The following is a 7,161-nucleotide window of genomic DNA, read 5'->3' as shown; positions in this document are numbered from 1 at the left end:
GGTTTTCTGGGTCTCTGTTTTCTCTCTCTCTCCCTCTCTCTCCCTCTGTCTCTCCCAGCTACCAGCACAACAAAGTTTCATCCACTCAGTGGCATATGTCCTGCATGCAAAATATAACATAGCCAGCAGATGGCGACCTTGTTTAATACACTGAACAAAAATAAAAACGCAACAGTTAGTGTTGGTCCCATGTTTCATGAGCTGAAATAAAAGATCCCAGAAATGTTCCATATGCACGAAAATCGTATTTCTCTCAAATTGTGTGCACAAATTTGTTTTACATCTCTCTTAGTGAGCATTTATCCTTTGCCAAGATAATCCATCCACCTGATAGGTTTGACGTATCAAGAAGCAGATTAAACAGCATGATCATTACACAGGTGCACCTTGTGCTGGGGACAAGAAAAGGCCACTCTAAAATGTGCAGTTTTGTCACACAACACAATGCCACAGATGTCTCAAGTTTTGAGGGAGCGTGCAATTGGCATGCTAACTGCAGGAATGTCCACCAGAGCTGTTGCCACATAATTTAATGTTCATTTCTACCATAGGTTGCCTCCAATGTCGTTTTAGAGAATTTGGCAGTACAACCAACCGGTCTCACAACCACAGATCATGTGTATGGCGTTATGTGGGTGAGTGGTTTGCTGATGTTAAAGTTGTGAACAGAGTGCCCCATGGTGGCCGTGGGGTTATGGTATGGGCAGGCATAAACTACGGACACAATTGCATTTTATTGATAGCAATTTGAATGCACAAATATACCGCAGCGAGATCTTGAGGCCCATTGTGAGGCCCATTTTTTTTTAAGGTATCTGTGACCAACAGATGCATATCTGTATTCCCAGTCATGTGAAATCCAGCGATCTTAGAAATTGCTTCATGTTGCGTTTTATATTTTTGTTCTGTATAATTCACAGACCTGTCATCAATGATGTTAATAGTACCATTGCATTTTTTGTACATCATCTGAACGCTGTACAGTCCAGTGTTAAGATGATTGTATCGATGATGATGGTAAGGCTAGTACTAAAGAGATTGTCTCACAAGCACAGACACTCGAAGCGGAGAACCTCAATAATGCAGGTACGTGAGTCTAAGCCGATCCGAAATCAGTTCTTATATACAGTAGGTCACTAGAGCAGAGTTCAACGTTCGTCTCGGGTTAACAAGTAGGCCTACTAGAAGATCAACTTGGTGGCCTTACGATTAGAGTGTCCGCCCTTTGATTCGAAGTTTGGGAGCTCGATCTCCTGCCGAGCCATACCAAAGATTGTTAAAATAGGACCCGATGCATTTCTGCTTTGCACTCAGCATTAAGGAGATTTGGGGTAAGGCCCTGTGATAGGCTAGTGTCCTCTCCAGGGGGTGTAATTGTACATCAAGCTGCCTCGTGCTACAGAAACAGGAGATATGCTCCTGGTCCTATGAGAGGTTCCAGCTTGCACGAGCCTGCTACTTACCCACTACTAGAAGATCAAAACCCCATGAAGTGCAAAGCAAATGACGTACATATGCAAATAGCATGTAAACAACACCTATGTTAACTTAATATACTGACTCTGTCTGGAGTCACTGTAATCAGTTAGATGTCATGTTCAAAACAAGAAACACAATTGATAGAGCAGACACTGGGTTCCTCCCCACATGATAGAGCATGGTGTTTACTCTATACATGCCAACTCTATGTTTGGCCAACTGTTAAAAATGCCACCTCTACAGTTGAGCCTGTGCCACACACACGGACCTCCCCTTCCGCTTTACAAGCTTGTCTCGCACTATCTAATTCCACCGTAATCAAGGTCTCATCCCCTAATATGAAACTATAGCCTACCTCACAGTCAGACAATCTATTTACAGTATGTGGGTATTTGGACTATCAGTGTCTAAATGAAGTGTCAACTTCCTCCACCCAGGACATACCGCTGTGCTCATCAAATACACTTCTCAAAGCACTTCTCCCAATCATTTCATGTTTGCTCAACTTCAATTAAACCGTTGAGTTGGATTAGACATACATGGAATATTACTAGTCTGAGCTGTCGAGTCTCTAATCGTTAGCTCGGCCTACAGTCACAGTGGAGGCAGCATATACACATCATGACCAAAAGTATGTGGACACCTGCTCATTCGAACATCTCATTCCAAGATCATGGGCATTAATATGGAGTTGGTCCCCCGTTTGCTGCTATAAAAGCCTCCACTCTTCTGGGAATGCTTCCACTAGATGTTGGAACATTGCTGCGAGGACTTGCTTCCAATCGGCCACAAGGTCATTAGTGAGGTCGTGCACTAATGTTAGGTGATTTAGAACTGGCTTCAAATCAAATCAAATCAAATTTTATTTGTCACATACACATGGTTAGCAGATGTTAATGCGAGTGTAGCGAAATGCTTGTGCTTCTAGTTCCGACAATGCAGTAATAACCAACAAGTAATCTAACTAACAATTCCAAAACTACTGTCTTGCACACAGTGTGAGGGGATAAAGAATATGTACATAAGGATATATGAATGAGTGATGGTACAGAGCAGCATAGGCAAGATACAGTAGATGGTATCGAGTACAGTATATACATATGAGATGAGTATGTAAACAAAGTGGCATAGTTAAAGTGGCTAGTGATACATGTATTACATAAGGATACCGTCGATGATATAGAGTACAGTATATACGTATGCATATGAGATGAATAATGTAGGGTAAGTAACATATAAGGTAGCATTGTTTAAAGTGGCTAGTGATATATTTACATCATTTCCCATCAATTCCCATTATTAAAGTGGCTGGAGTTGAGTCAGTGTCAGTGTGTTGGCAGCAGCCACTCAATGTTAGTGGTGGCTGTTTAACAGTCTGATGGCCTTGAGATAGAAGCTGTTTTTCAGTCTCTCGGTCCCAGCTTTGATGCACCTGTACTGACCTCGCCTTCTGGATGATAGCGGGGTGAACAGGCAGTGGCTCGGGTGGTTGATGTCCTTGATGATCTTTATGGCCTTCCTGTGACATCGGGTGGTGTAGGTGTCCTGGAGGGCAGGTAGTTTGCCCCCGGTGATGCGTTGTGCAGACCTCACTACCCTCTGGAGAGCCTTACGGTTGAGGGCGGAGCAGTTGCCGTACCAGGCGGTGATACAGCCCGCCAGGATGCTCTCGATTGTGCATCTGTAGAAGTTTGTGAGTGCTTGCAGTCGGCGTTCCAATTCATTCCAAAGGTGTTCGATGGTGTTGAGGTCAGGGCTCTGTGCAGGCCAGTCAAGTTCATCCACACCGATCTCGACATAGCATTTCTGTATGGACCACGCTTTGTGCACAGGGGAATTAAAAAATATATATAAATATTTTAACCTTGATTTAACGAGGCAAGTCAGTTAAGAACAATTTCTTATTTACAATGATGGCCTACCCTGGGTGACCCTGGGCCAATTGTGCGCCGCCCTATGGCACTCCCAATCACGGATGGTTGTGATGGCAAAACGTGGGATGGTAAAACGTGATTCATCACTCCAGAGACCACGTTTCCACTGCTCCGGAGTCCAATGTTGTCCAGCTGACGCTCTGCATAGCGCGTGGTGATCTGCGGTGTGCGTGCAGCCATGGAAACCCATTTCATAAAGCTCCCGACAAACGGTTATTGTGCTGAAGTTGCTTCCAGAGGCAGTTTTGAAATTGGTAGTGAATGTTGCAACTGAGGACAGAAGATTTGTATGCGTTACGCGCTTCAGCACTCAGCGGTCCCCTTCTGTGAGCTTGTGTGGCCTACCACCTCTCGGCTGAGCCATTGTTCGTTTCCACTTCACAATAAAAGCACTTACATTTGACCGGGGCAGCTCTAGCAAGGCAGAAATTTGACAAACTGACTTGTTGGAACGGTGGCATACTATGACAGTGCTACGTTGAAAGTCCCTGAGCTCTTCAGTACGGGCCATTCTACTGCCAATGTTTGTCTATGGAGATTGCCTGGCTGTGTGCTCGACGTTATACACCTGTCAACAACGTGTGTGGCTGGAATAGCCCTAATCCACTCATTTGAAGGGGTGTCCACATACTTTCGTATATATAGTGTACATGTGATTTCAGATTGTCTAGACAGGCGTACTAACGTCAGTGACCTTCCCAGGTGTGAAGTGGGTACTCCCAAAGAATCACGTGCTAAAGAAAAGTACCATACAATCCTAATACATAAATAACACATTGAATACAGTCCTTATGGACTCTACACCTCAGTTTCACAGTTTCAGTGTTGACTTTGAGTCTGCAATTCTAAACATGTTTTGCATTTTCTCCAGAAATAAATCAATAGCGGTAAATAAATATTTAATGACTTCACCATTTCAAAAACCAGATGTTTACTAGGTACAGGGTAAACATACATGGATTGATTGGTGTTTATTGTCTGTCAAGAGGAAATTCTTGTTACAGCTCACCACAAGCCTACATACACAACAAGAAAATAACATCCCTGATTCCTTACATGTGAACATAGGTAATTGTGCCCTGTCACTTCTTGGGTTTCACTGGGTGCTGAACGCTTGGCATCCCATGGTCCATTACCATGGCACTCCCGACTTGACCACAGCTAGTCATTTCCATGTCAACAAACCTATACTAGGCTGAGTAGGGGGGAGAGGGGGTTGTTTTTACTGGGTGAGAGGTCGAGGGAGAGGGGCTTTCTAAGAAGAGAGATCAGGTTACTCGGCCAATCTTTCCCAAGCAAGATGTGATTAATAAGTGTTCGCCAATTTAAAATCTATTAATACATGGTTATTCATGTCGTATTAATATATTAATACCGGTTATTAATACCTGTTTCTGTTTGTCACCTAATTTGACGATTAAACGTGTTGAAATGTGTGGTCTTAGAGTGCTGAGTGATGCACTGTGAGAAGGATCTTTCCAAGGAACAGACGTTTGGACAAATGGGGCAAGACCCGTCTCATCTCATTTGACATTATTTCCTGTTAACCCTGGTCCAGTACAACACTGTTTCTACGGCAAGAGGAGGGTGAAGGACCAGGAAGATGATTGCCATGTGGGTTTTTTTTTTTTTTTTTTTTTTTTTTTTTTTTTTTTTACATTCATGACTAATAAAAGTGATCTAATCTAACGGGTCATCAGACGTCCGTAGTACTAGCTATTTCTACTTAAAACAGCTAATATATTTATATATGTATTCTCTATTACTATGTGATGTCTTTTGAAAACGGTTGAAATGACCATCTACAAACATTTTATTTCGATAGTGTATCTAGCATAGAATGTCTGGAGTCAATGCACGTAACCGTTGCTTCACCTGAATGCCGTGTGGCCTGTGGTGTAACGCATAGCGATCTAATCGGCCTGATGCTAGCGAAAAGCCAGTTAATACATTCGGCCTTGTTTATCCAATCGACTGTTCACTCAGATCTAATGTTTTTGTCATTTCCCCCCCTGCAGGCCACGGGTAAAAGCAACAGGTTGGTGCATTGCTTGTTGGCCTGGAAAAGTGAGTATCCATTGACTGGCAGTGGGCCATTGTGCTATGTGCTTACACAGCACTTCAGTCTGAGGGCATTAGGCAGCTAGCACTCTCTGTACTGATATACTGTATTATGTAATCAACATATTCCTATCTCTCTCTCTTGTTTGGGCCCACAATAATGTAACTTAATTGAGAAACATTGTGTATATTGCACTGTATGTTTCCTTGAATTTGGCCTCCTTTAGTGTATATATGACACCACTGGTGTACTTTAGACGGTTAGGACACTAGTGTAGGCCAGGCTACACGGTTTGCACACTAGTAGGCTATACAGTGAACACTGTCAAAGCAGCAGAGCAGTATACTATTCCCTGCACAAGGTTCACTGACCCCACCAATACCAAGATGGAATCCAACGGATCGTTATATAATCCTGTACTTTGAGCGCGGTCCCTCATGTCTACTGGTCCGATTAACTGGATCACTGCCCTGTGTTTATAGTACACCACCACAACAACTAATAATTCTAAATCACACATGGCCCTTCAACTCAGACTCTTCCTCTCCTTGTCTCTCTGTCTGATCACGTCCCTTCACAAGCTAGCCAATGAGTAAACACGGGTATGTAGCTACATCAAAAGACAGGTGCTTGTCAACTGGATTTACTCTGCCCTCTTGTCTACATGCTGAATTAGGATGAATCATCAACATCTCCTTGGATGATCATGCCCATACCCTGTCTTTTAAGAGGGTAGAATCCCTAGACACGCTCACTCTCTCTCACTCACTCACACATTTAATTTAAAGGCTTTATTGGCATGGGAAACAATTTGCATACCGCCCAGACAGAGTCACAGATGTCTCAATCGCACTCCACACTGCCCTTTCCCACCTGGACAAAAGGAACACCTATGTGAGAATGCTGTTCATTGACTACAGCTCAGCGTTCAACACCATAGTGCCCTCAAAGGTCATCACTAAGCTGAGGACCCTGGGACTAAATACCTCCCTCTGCAACTGGATCCTGGACTTCCTGACGGGCCGCCCCCAAGTGGTAAGGGTAGGCAACAACACGTCTGCCACGCTGATCCACAACACTGGGGCCCCTCAGGGGTGTGTAGTCAATCCCCTCCTGTACTCCCTGTTCAACCACAACTGCGTGGCAGACACGACTCCAACACCATCATGAAGTTTGCTGACGACACAACAGTGGTAGGCCTGATCACCGAGAATGATGAGACAGCCTATAGGGAGGAGGTCAGAGACCTGGCAGTGTGGTGCCAGGACAACGACCTCTCCCTTAATGTGACAAAGGAGTTGATCGTGGACTACAGGAAAAGGCGGGCCGAACAGGCCCCCATTAACATCGACGGGGCTGTAGTGGAGCGGGTCCAGAGTTTCAAGGTCCTTGGTGTCCACATCACCAATGAACTATCATAGTCCAAACACACCAAGACAGTCGTGAAGAGGGCATGACAACACCTTTTCCCCCTCAGGAGACTGAAAAGATTTGTCATGGGTCCCCAGATCCTCAACCTTCTCCAGCTGCATCACCGCCTGGTATGGCAACTGCTTGGCATCTGACCGTAAGGAGCTACAGAGGGTAGTGTGTACGGCCCAGTACATCACTGAGGCCAAGCCTCCTGCCATCCAGAACCTATATAATCGGCGGTGTCAGAGAAAGGCCCAAATATTTGTCAGACTC

The sequence above is a fragment of the Oncorhynchus mykiss genome, chromosome 13, assembly GCF_013265735.2.
Source record: "Oncorhynchus mykiss isolate Arlee chromosome 13, USDA_OmykA_1.1, whole genome shotgun sequence".
Classification (NCBI taxonomy): Eukaryota; Metazoa; Chordata; class Actinopteri; order Salmoniformes; family Salmonidae; genus Oncorhynchus; species Oncorhynchus mykiss.
Note: the sequence above shows the minus strand (reverse complement) of the source record.